The sequence below is a fragment of the Panthera uncia genome (assembly GCF_023721935.1).
Source record: "Panthera uncia isolate 11264 chromosome B3 unlocalized genomic scaffold, Puncia_PCG_1.0 HiC_scaffold_1, whole genome shotgun sequence".
Classification (NCBI taxonomy): domain Eukaryota; kingdom Metazoa; phylum Chordata; class Mammalia; order Carnivora; family Felidae; genus Panthera; species Panthera uncia.
In genome coordinates, this window is record NW_026057582.1 from 47,462,470 (window position 1) to 47,477,696 (window position 15,227).

A 15,227-nucleotide genomic window follows, 5' to 3' on the forward strand; every position below is an offset into this window, starting at 1 on the left:
CTACAAAATCTTTCATTTGAGAACTAGAGATGAAAAATGTAAAAGGGAAATCTTTGGTTTAGATAAAAATTTAATATTCATGAATTTCACTGAGCGGCTAATGGGCTACTTGGCCCATCATTCTTAAGAGACTGACATTAGGTCCTTCCTAAGCTTTGAAAGGAGGAAGGAAAAGGCAAGTGGGCATCAGGGGACAGCGTGAAGTGACAGGAAAGTTGCACAACATGGAGATGCGGACTTTACCAGACTTAGCCATAATTATCTTCTGCTGGGCAGGGACAGTGACAGGCTGGGTACTAAGGGATTTTGGTCGCATACTTGCACTGACTTTTCAAAACCAGCTCACTGAGCATGAATGCATCCATATGCTGGGGTGGGAAGGATTTGAGTTAGCTATTAAATTTGCACTTTGCAGTGCATCCTCATTCCAGCCCTGAATACTTCCAAAGTATTCTTATTCAAAGACACACATTCATTCCCTCTTCACATCCCTGCTGAAGATACCACCTCATTCTGACAGAAGTCCCTGCTTCAGCAGCAAGCCCCGCTGTTCAGAAGGAAACCTGGCTTACTGGATCCAGGAATGGAAGCAATGGAATTCACTTGAATTATATGCCAGTAGGTTGATAGCAATTTTTGTCTTGCACATCAGAATTAACCATTATAATTTGCATGAATGTTATTAGGAAAATATGTTCATAAAACATTTTTGAAACACTTGGCATCATGTCAGGTTTTTAAATGAAAATTAAAAATCTGGAAGTGTTTCTATATATTTTATAATTAATAAAATAAGACAGACAGCTAAAAAGGGAAAATGATAGTGGAAAAGAGCATTTTTGTACGCTAGCGGCAACTAATTTAACAGAGAAATAGATATAAGCAATTAAATTCACACCATGCTGGATGCCTTAAGCATAGCTTTGGGAATCGTGTCCTTTCAAGGAACTAATAGTTTCTGGATATAAGAGGAAAGACATTTGGGGGTGAACACTTGTCATTTGCTATGAGGTTGCTCTAAAATCTATTCCCTCCACCTGGAATTAAAACATCATTGAAATTCACAAGAGGGCCAGGCTGTACAACCCACATCTGGTGGGTGCAGAACAGAACAAGCTGCAGCACAAAACAGGCGTTTCCCAGCACCGCGCTCCGTGTGATGTCAGCGGCAGATTCAGCAGTCACCTCACATAACCTCCCCTTGCTCGTGCAAGCTTTGAACAGGCTTTTCTTTGGACATGATTGCACAGTTATTTAGTCGTTTACAAAATCAACCAATTCCCATGGTGAGATTTATTTCTGTGGGAGTCATATCTTAGATTCTAACTAGCAGAGCGAAAATCCGTTGTCATGGAAACCGTTCCCTTTTCACTAGGCTGGTGCTGCACTTGACTTGCATGGAGGTGGATTGACAGAGATGCAGAGGGAAAGGGTGAAAAGAAATCAGACATGGCTTCAATCCATTTTCCTGAATGATATTTATGATCACTATTAATTTTATGTTGGATGGGAATTGACCTATATATACTGAATTCTAACAAATCTTTCAATACTCGGGAGAGAAAAACCAAAATATGCTTTAGATGCTACCTAAGATATCCCAAAGAGTTTCTCTTTTGCCAAAGAGAATCATTTATTAGAAAAACATTGTGTTTTACTGTGTTCCTAGAGTAATCAAAGCAATAGTAGTGAAAAGGAGAGTTATGTTAAGGGTAATTTAATTTTCTTATATTTGGACTTTATAGATTAAATGTTAGGACTGTCAGAGAGGGAATATGTAGATTTATTATCAAGATGAAAGGATCACATACTTCTCAAGCTCATAATCAAAGTAAGGGAACCAAGAACATCTACACACGAGTTCTTCTTCCTACAAACTTATGACATCATGAGTTGACTAAAAAGGGCACATGTGTGTAAGGAGCCTGATGGCATTTGTGCCTTCCCAAAGGACAGGACGTTTCTGAGAGTGGGCGAAGATACTGGCGGAGTGGAATTCTTCTGCAACAGGAGAAAAGTGCCATGATGACCAGGGGAAGGGCATGAAATGATCCAAGACAATAACAGCCTGTAAGTGGACAGTTCCCAATATCAAGTATGAAACAAAATTGAGTGAAATATTTCTATGGATCCATTACAAGATGCTTGAGGGTTTTGTAGATATCTACTTAAATTCAGAGATTAAATTGAAAAAACAAGGCCATCTGCAAACATTTTTTTTCTACACAGCATGGGGTCTTAGTAAGCAGAGATTGATTATATAAGGAGTATTCATCTTTGAAGAAAAAATGTCCATTATTTTAACCTATTTATGTATTTATTAGTGAGGTATAATTGATATATGACATATTTATTTCAGGTGTAGGACAACATAATGATAAGGAATATATCATTAATGATATATTAATGATAAGGAATATATTGCAAAATGATCACCACAATCAGTCTAGTTAACATCCATCACCACACGTAGTTACAAAATTTTTTTCTTGTGATGAGAAATTTTCATATTTACTCTTAGCAACTTTCAAATGTGCAATGCAATATTATTAACTATAGTCACCATGCTGTGCATACATTACATCCCCATGACTCATTTATTTTATAACTGGGAGTTTATACGTTTTGACTCCCTTCACCCATTTCACCCACCACCTCCATCCACCCCTTACCCCCTCCCTCTGGCAACCACCAATCTGTTCTCTGTATCTATGAGTTTGGGGGTCTTTTTGTTTTGTTTTGCTTTGTTTTGTTTGAGATTCTACCATATAAATAAGGTCATATGGTATTTCTCTGTCTCTTTCCAACTTAGTTCACTTAGCATAATTCCCTCGAGGTCTATCCATATTGTCTCAAATGGCAAGATTTCATTCTTTTTTGTGGCTGAGTATATATCTCACATCTTCTTTATCCATTCATCTACTAACGGGCACTTAGGTTGTTTCCATATCTTGGCTGTTGTAATAAATGCTGCAATGAACATGAGGGTGCATATATTTTTTCAAGTTAGTGTTTTCATTTTCTTTGGATAAATACCCAGAAGTGGAATTGCTGGATCATATTGTAGTTCTATTGTTAATTTTTTGAGGAACCCCCTTAGAGTGTTCCATTGGCTGAACCAATTTATATTCCCACCAACACTGCATAAGCATTCCCTTTTCTTCACATCTTTACCAACACTTGCTATTTGTTGTCTTTTTGAAAAAGCTATTCTAACAGGTATGAGGTGATATCTCATTGTGGTTTTGAGTTGCATTTTCCTGATTATTAGTGCTCTTTTTGTGTACTTGTGGGCCTTCTGTATCTTCTGGGAAAAAATGCCTATTAAGATCCTCTGCCCATTTTTAATGTGATAATTTGTTAATTTGCTATTGAGTTGTATGTGTTCTTTATATATTTTGGATATTAACCCCTTATCAGGTATATGATTTGCAAATATTCATATATCACATATTGCAAATATTCATATAACCCATTCAACAGATTGCCTTTTCATTTTGCTGATGATTTTCTTTGCTTTGCAGAAGCTTTTTAGTTTGATGTAGTCACACATCTACTTTTGCTTTTTGTTGCCTTTGTTTTTGGTCTCAAATCCAAAAAACATTGCCACAAATGATGTCAAGGAGGTTACCACCTAGGTTTTCTTCTAGGTGTTTTATGGTTTTAGGTCTCATGTTCAAGTCTTTAATCCATTTGAGTTCATTTTTGTGTATGGTGTAAAATAGTAGTCCAGTTTTCTCAACACCATTTCTTGAAGAGACTGTCCTTTCTCCATTATAAATTCCTGGCTCCTTTGTTGCAAATTACTTGACCATGTACGTGTGAATTTATTTCTGGGCTTTCTATTCTGTTCCATTAATCTGTGTGTCTCTTTTTATGCCAATACCATACTGTTTTGATTACTATAGCTGTGTAATATAGTCTGAAATCAGGGAGCATGATGCCTCTAACTTTGTGCATTCTTAAGATTGCTTTGGCTATTCAGGATCAAAAATATCCATTTTTAAAAAAGCATAAATTGTCTACAATGAAGTATACAAATTTTAAATTGACAGCTCAATAAACTTTAACATATATATGTACATGTCTATATTTACATACATACATATACATGCATGCATATATATATAATTACCACCCCAATCAAGATATAGAACATATCTCCACGTCAGAGAATTTCTTTACATTACTTTCAAGTTCTCCCCATTTTTCCTGACTTCAATCATTATAGATTAGTTCTTGAAATAGCCTATTCTTGAAATTTACATAAAAATAATATGCACTTTCTTGTGTCTGACTTCTTTTACTCAATATAATTTTTAAAATTTTATTTATGTCTTGCATAAATTGGCTTGTACTTTTTTATTGCCAAATAGTATCCCATTGTATGAATATACACAATTTTTTTCATTCCAATGTATGAATAGGCACAATTTATTTATGCATATTACCACTAATAGACATTTGTACTGTTTCCAGCTTTGGGGCTAGTATAAATAAAATAGATAGGAACATTGTATCCAAGCCTTTTGTGGACATATGCTGTCATGTAGGGTAGGTATATATTTAACTTTATTAGAAAGAGCTAGTTTTCCCAAGTGGTTTTTGCCATTTTAACTCCCACTCTCAATGTATGAGGCTCCCCGTCCTCACCAGAACTCGGTGTTGTCAGTCTGGTAGGTGTGTAGTGGTGTCTCCTCGTGTGCCCTTTGTTTTTAAAGAATCTGTGCTATGGGGCGCCTGGGTGGCTCAGTCGGTTGAGCGTCCGACTTCAGCTCAGGTCACGATCTCGCGGTCCGTGAGTTCGAGCCCCGCGTCGGGCTCTGGGCTGATGGCTTGGAGCCTGGATCCTGCTTCCGATTCTGTGTCTCCCTCTCTCTCTGCCCCTCCCCCATTCATGCTCTGTCTCTCTCTGTCTCAAAAATAAATAAACGTAAAAAAAAATTAAAAAAAAATAAAGAATCTGTGCTAATGTCTGCATTAGTGGTGTACTCGGGTCTTAAGGTCAGAATTAAAATTCAGATATTGTGTTTAACATTTCCCAGCCTACTAATAACCCCATGCCTTTGAAAAATATAGCTTTCCTAAGGTAAGTTCAAGTAAGCTGAGATTTCATTAAAAAAATATTCTGAAATTTTGAACCCTTAGAACTTAAGAATAATCAGAGCCATCCTGGATAGAAGCACTTAAGTACAAAAAAGCCACCTCTTTCTTTTATGATCCATTTCTTTTATTTTCCATTAAGAACAGTATTTCTAGAGGGAGCAGTAGTAAAGTGTTTGAGTTGCCTAGCTAGCCCAAAAACATCATATTAAATAAAGCAATATATTTCATAAACTGACTCTCCTCATTAATATATAGGAACCTGTAAATGCAGTTTTAATTTTCTGTTTGATCCAGGAGTTCTTTAAAATGATATTTCTTAATTTCTAAGAGATTATTAAACATTAAGTGAAGCATTTGGGGGAATGTAGTGGGGTAGGAGAATTAAAGTTACTAGTTAATTTTGACTTAGTTATAGACAAATCTAGGTTTACATGTGATGAAACATGGGAAGGTAACAGCTTGCAAAATGGAAAAACAGCAAAATATCCAAATTAGCTGATTAGTACTTTAAGATATTAAAGGAAATGTGATAAAGCCAAAAAAAAAATTTAAAGGAAGATGGGTAATAGAAACATATATGATAAAAATGGAATAAAGCCAACTATATCAATTAATACAATAAATGTAAATAGCCCAAATTTCCCTATGATAAGGTAAAAGAAAAAGCATCAGATTGAGTCAAAAACAAATGTAGTTTTAAAATAAAAGATGACGGGGGCACATGGGTGGCTCAGTCAGTTAAGCTTCCAACTTCAACTCAGGTCATGATCTTACGTGCTGACAGCCCAGAGCCTGGAGCCTGCTTCCGATTCTGTGTCTCCCTCTCTTTCTGCCCCTCCCCTGCTTGCTCTCTGTCTCTCTCTCTCAAAAAAATAAACATTAAAAAAAATTTTTAATAAAATAAAAGATGAGGAAGTTTATACAAAAGAGAGAAAGAGAGGAGGGTATATATAATAATATCAGATGAAATGAAGTTCAAAGCCAAAAGACCTAAGTGAAACATAGACGGATGTGGTCTAACGTTAAAAGGTACAATCAGGGGCGCCTGGGTGGCGCAGTCGGTTAAGCGTCTGACTTCAGCCAGGTCACGATCTCTCGGTCCGTGAGTTCGAGCCCCGCGTCAGGCTCTGGGCTGATGGCTCGGAGCCTGGAGCCTGTTTCCGATTCTGTGTCTCCCTCTCTCTCTGCCCCTCCCCCGTTCATGCTCTGTCTCTCTCTGTCCCAAAAATAAATAAAAAACGTTGAAAAAAAAAATTAAAAAAAAAAAAGGTACAATCAATGTACAAAGAATATAGGACAGCAAAGCCACAGATTATATAAGATAAAAACTCCCAGAAATAAAGGAGAATACAGTCAAAGCACAATCTTTGTGGGAAATTTAATCACATATTTATTTGAAAATATTGTAGGTCAAAGAGACAAATAACAAGCAAGAATATAGAGTATCTGAATAACCCAGTTAACAAGTTTAATTATGTTACAAAAGTTTATATTGTGCATATTATCTTTATATTATATATATTCTCTCCTAGAAGCAAAGACTATATTCTTCTTTTATACCCATTTAATGTTTACAGAAGCTCTTGTGTACATGTATGTGTCCACAAAATAAGGATTATAACTTCTAAAGAGTAGAGATTTTTTTTTTTTAATTTTTTTTTTTTTTAACGTTTTATTTATTTTTGAGACAGAGAGAGACAGAGCATGAACGGGGAAGGGGCAGAGAGAGAGGGAGACACAGAATCAGAAACAGGCTCCAGGCTCCGAGCCATCAAACCCAGAGCCTGACGCGGGGCTCGAACTCACGGACCGCGAGATCGTGACCTGAGCCGAAGTCGGACGCTCAACCGACTGAGCCACCCAGGCGCCCCTAAAGAGTAGAGATTTTGTGAACCAGACATTCTGACCGAATTCTACTAAAACTACTAAGCCACGACTTTTCACTTCTCTGGAAGGCCACCTAAACTTTCCAGGTTGTTTTCCAGTTTTTGGTCCCTCAGGCATTCTTGGTAAGCAAACAAGTGTTTTGAGGCCAGCCTTGTTCACCAATAGTCATCAACAGTAGGAAGAAACTAATTCCTGAACAAACACTTATGCATTACTAGTAGGGCTCTATGGGCTAGGACCTCTCATGAGTGCTTTACAAATAATACCAGTGGGAACTTTCACCTTACCTAGGAAAAGATCAATAAGAAGCTTTTGAAACCACTACCCTGTAATTTTAAAATGCAAATTTTAGGAGTAAGATTTCATTCATTGCCTATCTGATCATGAAAACAAATACAAATGATAATATTTGTGGGTTTTTTTTAAGTTTATTTATTTGTGAGAGATTGAGAGTACGTGATCAAGGGAAGAAGCAGAGAGAGAGAGAGAGAGAGAGAGAGAGTTCCAAGCAGGCTTCACACTGTCAGTGCAGAGCCTGGTGCGTGGCTTGAACTCACAAACTGTGAGATCAAGACCTGAGTTGAAATCATGAGTTGGACACTTAACCAACTAAGCCACCCAGGTGCCCCCAAATGATATTTTCAGTGAGTTATATAGGCAAGTATCACTCACATCAGCTTTATCAGGAGTGTAAATTGAATGACCACTCAAGGACATTTTGATAATATGATAACATTTAGTATAAGTAAATGTGAATTTTCATTTCGGGAAATGAGAATAATCAAGAATGTATTGAAGGATTTTCTTCATGAAATCCATGTCAGAAATTCTTTGCAAAAGATGAAAGCAAACTAAATGTCCTAAAGTAGGAAATTAGTTAAATCAATTAGGATGCATCTATACATTGGGTTAGTGGTCATAGTTTAGTGGGTAACAGATTAGATTCTGGTCACAGCATCTCCTTAACAGTTTTTTTTAATGTTTATTTTTCAGAGAGAGAGAGAGAGAGAGAGAGAGAGCAAGCGGGGGAGGGGCTGAGAGAGAGGAAGACACAATCTGAAACAAGCTGCAGGCTCTGAGCTGTCAGTACAGAGCCGGACACGGGATTCAAACTTGTGAACCGTGAAATCATGACCTGAGCTGAAGTTGGATGCTTAACTGACTGAGCCACCCATGCACTCCTGCTTAATGATTTTGGACCACATAACTTCCCTTGCTTAGTTCTATCACCTACAAAAATTATGAACAATAATAGTACCCACCTTTGCTGTTGTGTTTGTGTGTGTGTGTGTGTGCGTGTGTGTGTGTGTGTGTGTGTAAAATGTGAGTTAATATGTACAAAGCATTACAAGCAGTGATGGGCACATAGTAAATGTTATCAAAGTGTTAGATAGCTATCACAAAGGGGGAAGTAGCATATTTTTAGTCAGATGGGAAAACATTTATATCATATCAAGTGCAAAGAGCAGATTTCAAGACAGGAATGGGTATATGACATTATTCCAATTTTGTTCATAGAGGGATACATATTTGCCTATCAATGTACACAAGATCTCCAAGGATAAACATCAAGGATTCATTATTAATGCTATTAATAATGTATCTGGTGGGGTGCTAGGATGTCCAGCTCTTGGTTTCGGCTCAGGTCATGATCTCATGGTTTGAGTTTAAGCCCCCAATTGGGCTCTGTGCTGACAGTGCACAGCCTGCTTGGGATTCTCTCTTTCTCCTTCCTCTCTGTCCTTCCCCTGATCATGCTCTCTCTCTCAAAATAAATAAGCTTTATTTAAAAAATAAATTCAAAAAATAATGTATCTGGTGACATAATTTTTTTCTTCTTTTAAGTCTTTTATTTTCTGATTTTTCTGAGAGGAGCATGTTTGGTTTTGAAACATGGGGTGGGTTGGGGGGCAGGGTGGGGAGTTATTTCTTGAAACAAAAACGTCTTGCTCCTACTAGTAGTTACTTAGTTCTCACCACTAGAAACATGAAGAACAAATAATGGTCATCAGCTTTGGCACTTACCACTTGTGTCTCTGAAAGAACACAATGAAAGCATTTCTATATAAAAAAATAGTTCAGTGATTTTTTTCACTTCATCATATATGTTTCTAAGAACATGTTTTTAATTGTTTAGAGAAAAACCTTCATTTGAAGAATGAAAGTTTACCTCTGGGACACTTAAAAACTATAGAGAACTAAAATTTTATTGTTTTCAAATCTGTTTTGCTTATCTTCAAACTGTTCCCCAGTAGTATCAGACAATGCAGAATGCTATACCACCGGGAAGGGCATGGCAGACTGGTGTGGACATTCAGGCAGCCAGAGGGATCCACAAAGAAAACAGCTTTCTGGGAAAGGACTCAGAGCCTGCTGACGGGTGCCCTAGAATTCTCCCCAGAGAAAAGGCAACATACGTACAAAGGAGATCTATCCAGTCATCAATCTCTGGGATGTAAAATCCAATATTTACATGAAGGCTTAGCCCAAGGAAGGCATATTTTTGATCCTTGGCTGTAAATACTTAGTAACTGCCTAACAACACACATATCACGTGTGTTGAATATCCATAGAAAGGCATGCTCTCTGACAGAGCCTTGGGCAGGGTGATGTTGACCATGCAGCCTATAGGCTTGCTGCATTATTAAAGTTTCATGCCTTCCCTGGCAACAGTTGCTACATGAATTCTTTCATTGCTTCCAGCACTCTGCAAAAGCCATAGAGACATGGCAAATTGATTTCCCCCCAAGAAGCTATGAACTTTGGGCAAAGCAACAGGTTTTTTGTTGTTTTGTTTTGTTTTGTTTTTGTTTGTTGTTGTTGTTGTTGTTTTCTTTTTCTTTTCTTTCTTTTTTTTTTTTTTTTTTTTGCTGTGCCTTAAGGTGATAAGTGGCTCTTCTATCTAGTTCGCTGAAAGAAACCCTCCATGTTGATTTGCATCTCCAGCTTGAGAGTTTCCTGTCTAAGGCAGATAAATATTTTAAGTTGGGTGGATTAAGGCCGTGCAGAGTATATGTCTGGAATTCAAACTGTAGCCAGAACTGGCTATGCCTGGCGAGGAAAGCAGCTACTTCTCATTTGCCCTGAGAGGTGGAGAAGGTACATTTCTGTTGTTAGTTGTTAGAATAGTCTAGTCTTCTTCTGCTTCAATAGAGAGCCCATAAGAGAGAACTTTTAAATGGACACTGTTAAGCTCAGAATGGTGGTGGTTTCAGAACAGTGATGGTTTCATGAGGGAAGGGATTGTATTTATTTTCTTTATCATTGTTTTCCTAGCATGAGTCATTGTGGCTGGTCCACAGCAAATTCCATGAAAATTGATTGAATCAAATCACAAAGGAAAAGTTTATCATTGCTATCTGTATTAGTCAGTTTTGCTACAGTAACAACCCCTAAAATCTCAGAGGCAAAGGTTTATTCCTTGCTCATATTCTATCGTAGGAGGTAGTCTGAAGTTCTGTTCCATATGTCTTCTTTCTGAAGCCCACAGCCACTGTGTGGGACACGCCCAGTGGTAGCAGGTATGCAGGTACCTCGTTGTACCTGCACACTGCTCCAAAGAGTTGATAGTACACACACCTCTTCTAATTCCACATTCAGTAATGTCGTGTTGGTAGCCTAAAACCAACTATGTATTAACACCTTTGAAATTAGCAAATATTACAAATCGAATGTGTTTTTTAAGAGCCAGTTTATCCACATGCCATTGAATTTGTGTGACAAGAAGAGCAAAGGAGCTGGCAGAAAATCACAACGTTTCTTTAACCTAAAGCAAATCACATGGCCAAGAATAAGAACGGGGCAGGAACACATGCTCCCTCTACAGGAGACACCACAAGTCTTATGGCAAAAATGAGGAGGGGGCAAATAGTTGTGAACAATACTACAATCTAGGGCACTGTTTGACTAATCGTAGTTGACCAAACCCCCAACTGGGGCATGTGGCATAACAAAATGTTCCAATGATTTATGCATGTATATTTTAACATAATTCTTATTATAAAAATAGTAATTATTTATAAGTATTACATGCTTACACAATGCTCACAGGTGTTGTATAGAGGAACTTTGAATACATGATTTCACGTAATCCTCACTACAGTCCTACGACGGAGGTAGTGTTATTATCCCCATGTTGTAGGTGGGGGAACTGAAACCTAGCAAGCTTAGTGTTTTAAATTGGGCCTCCTGGACACAGACTCAGAGAGTTGTGAAGGAATAGTTACCTGCTCAGGGTTTCAGTAGGTCCACCTGTGAGGAAGTGAGAAGGCCAGGGTTGAGCAGAGGATGAACCTGACCTGCAGTGGCCTCAGCCAAGTCTGAAGGGAGTTCTAGAGCTGGGATGGCCCTTCAGGGTTGTTCTCAGATCATGGCAAGGAGGCCAGTCAGTCATTCATGGGACACCCTGGATGTGGGCACAGCACTGAGCAATGCAGTTCCAGAGGCAAGAACAACACCTAGTGCCATCTATCAACAGTGATATTCCCAGCAGCTGGAAGAAGAACACACCAGCCTTTAGAAGGGAATCTGGGCAGAGCACCACAATATCCACTACAGTTAGGTGATATGTCCATGGTCACACAGCTAGTAAAAGGCTAGGATTTAAAGCCAAGTCCATCTGACTGTAAAGTCTGTCCTCTTAACCCCACTGCCAGATTAATTCCCATTGCCCTATCTCATTCAGTTGCTGCTCTCTGGTGAAATAACAGCATTTCTGGTCCATGTTTATGCTTTAAAGAATGACGAAAACAGAATGTTTGGATTTAAATTGTTATCAAAAAGGAGGTAAATGGCATTATGCATTAGCTTTTGGTGTGGATATTTGTGTACTTGTGTGTCCAGATCTAGCACTGAGGAACAGAAATGGGATAATATGGAACAGTGTGTTAGATTATAGGTGTGTAAGGTCTTCCTCCCTTCTGTCCTCCACAGAGCTTACAGGTCATGTTCACATCTTATCTGATTGCTAAGTATAATCAAATTCCCTCATAATCAATCATAATCCCCCCACCAAATCACCTTCTTTGGTTTCACATGCTCTCACTGCAGGTTGTTTTTATTCTTCCTGCATGAGTGAGAGAAGACTTCTCTTCTTTGGGCGGCTGAAGCAAAGAGGACAACTTTGGAGTCAGACAACTAGGCTTTGTGTTCCTACTCTTTTGTATGTAAGTTGTAAAGCCTAAACTCAGGGAGCCTGGCTGGCTTAGTTGGTTAAGCATCTGATTCTTCGTTTCAGCTCAGGTCATGATCTCACGGTTCGTGAGATCGAGCCCCATGTCCAGCTCCGTCCTGACAGCAAGGAACCTGCTTGGGATTCTCTCTCTCCTCTCTGCCCCTTCCCTGCTTGCCCCCCACTCTCTCTCTCTCTCAAAATAAATAAACACTAAAAAAATAGATAAATAAAACCTAAACCCATGTGTGTCCTCTCTGAGACTCTGCAAAATTGCAGGGTGGTGACTGGGATTAAATAGGATACACATTAAAAGCAACCATCAGTTCCTTGATAATAAGAAACAATCAATATATCATAACTATTAGAATTTCTTGCCTTTGCTTTTTAATTATATAATGTCAATAATGTAGTAAGACTTAAAAAAAAACAGTATTTCTTCCAGAAAAAAATTGTTATTCTCCGAGGGGCCTTACTTTAGAATCACATGGCATCAATCATCACTTTGCTCCTGCATTTTGTGTTGACCCTCGTACCTGGGAAGGAGGTGTGCACTGTGACAGGGTCACAGGGGCCATCAAGCCACTGTTGCTGGTTTGTCACCTCATCTATTTTGTACTAATTCTTTGGTTGACCCTTTTGACCCATCCCATGCCCGTAACTTCAGATTGCAGACAGCTAGGAAGCTTCCTTTCATTTGTCCCCATTGTCTCCATCCAATATTCATAGTAAACTGAGGGAGGAAGTGACACGTGAATCATGTTCATGGCAGGGCACCCTCCTCTGCGTGGGCGTGCCTTGGCAGCTGGGCAGATGCTCGGGCAAGTGAGGAGTTGGTCAGGATGAACTGAATCCCATACCGGTTTGCTGAGCCTAAGTAATAATGGGTTGTGAACTGTCCTCCCCCCGGGGCTTCCAGGTTGAGCTTCTGACCCCTTATAACCTCCACTCCTTTGGAAGGTGTAGGGAATCTGGGTGGAAGTTGGAGGGACAAAGCAGCAGAAGAAGGAAGGAGGAGGCGGAGTGCTTTGTTCCTCTCCTTCAAGCTCTGAGCAACTTGCCTTCTTTCTGGGAGATCTTGGTTATTCAGAGCACGCTCTGAGATCTTGCCTGGAAATTTGTCAGTGCCTCCACGGCTACATCATTTCCCCACTCTCATTCACTTTCTGAACGTGACACCTTTTCAGAAAATTGGAAAACAAATATCCAGGAAATCAGAATGTCATTTCTTAGGCATTAAAAACCGCTTCTAACGGCTACATATACAGCCAGGGAGGCTGTAACGAAAACACACACTAAATATTTGCATCTTTGGTGTTCTGGTATAAATTTACAAGGCTGCTCTGTGGTCCTGAATACAGAACATTTCTGTTAGCCCAGAGCAGGAATTTAAATGCATCTGGGAAACAAAATCAATCAATAATAATGTTCTTCTACATCAGATTTAGCTTATAAATGTGATCAAAGAACTATCCTATAAAAGCGACGCACACATAAATCCTTATAATAAGAGCATTTTCTAATGATAAATAGTTTCCAGGGTTTTTCATTGTTTCCTGCTCAAATTTCTACAAGTTGGCAAAGCTTAAGAGAAAGGTTTTTAGATCTTTATCTTACAATGCAATTGTTTATCAAATACCAGAACCATCGTTAGCCAGGTAGAAGGCATTCTTGGGACTGAATATAGACACAAAGAAAGGTAATCTGCAAACGAATTGATTTTTCCAGTTGACTTATTGCTTTGCCATATCAAAACCTGGGAGTGGATGAGGCCAGCACTCTTTGTATACTACAGAATAATTTTTTTCTAAGTAGATAGCAGTACCTGGTCAACAATTTTTTATGGGTGTCAGATCTAGCTTACATTGTATAATTAATTGCAAGCCTGGGATACAACAAATCAGGTCGCATCTGTTCTGTATAAATGAGTGAACTTGGCTTCTGTACTCCAACATACAAATGTGGTTACTAAGGCATAGGTTATCATAAAAGGGGGAAGACGGGGTGCCTGGGTAGCTCAGTCGGTTAAGCGTCCTACTTTGGCTCGGGTCATGACATTGTGGTTCGTGAGTTTGAGCCCCATGTCAGGCTCTGTGCTGACAGCTCAGAGCCTGGAGCCTGCTTCAGATTCTGTGTCTCCCTCTCTCTCTGCCCTTCCCACACCCCTGCTCTGTCTCCCTCTCTCTCTCAAAAATAAATAAAAACATTAAAAAATTTTTAAAAAGAGGGAAGAAAACTGGTAGCCAGCAAACTTTTGCTCATTCAGAAGAAGGGAAGTGAGTTTAAAGTAACAATGAAAAATGTCTCCTTTAGAATATGTCTCTCCCATTTTATTGCCTTCTCTTCTAAATGAGACCCTACTACTCTCCCTCATCCCCTCAGCTCTTGGAAAAAGTTCTTGAGGAGAAAACTTTCACCCCAAATTATAGGTGCAGTTGGGACTAGTAATAAATAATTGAGCAGCCCTTCCAGCACTGCAAGCTCACTTTGTGCTTTTTCTTCCTCAGCTGTGTTGGTCTAGCCTCCCAGAGTCTGAGTACATAAATCAAAATACAAGGGATGAGCAGAGCCCATTCCAGGAATCTGCCCTGTGACTCTCCCCAGTCTGCAGGTGTTTGTGAGCAGGAAGGAAGAAGATGAATAACAGCCAATGTTGATTAATCACGCAGCATGCACCAGAGAGGTTCTGAGCTTTAATCTAATATCTCATGCAATGCCCATAACACCCGAGAAGAGTAATATTCTTCTCATTTTATGGATGAGGTAAAACCATGTGTAAAGTTTGAAAAGCCACTGACTGGCAGAATTTATGAATTTGGATTAGTTCCCTTAACCATTACCCTTACTAGCAGGAGCTTTCCTATTGGTGAGTGCACTAAACCCTCACAATAACCCAACTACAAAATATTATTATGCTTCCCATTGTTTGCTTTGGAATAACTCAGGCAGAGGTAACTTTCTCAAGGTCACATTTAGTAAGGGACAGAGCCAGAATTTGAACCCTTCTAAAGCCTATGTTCTTTCTATCTCCCCACATTATTTCTATCAAGCATTTGACATGCAT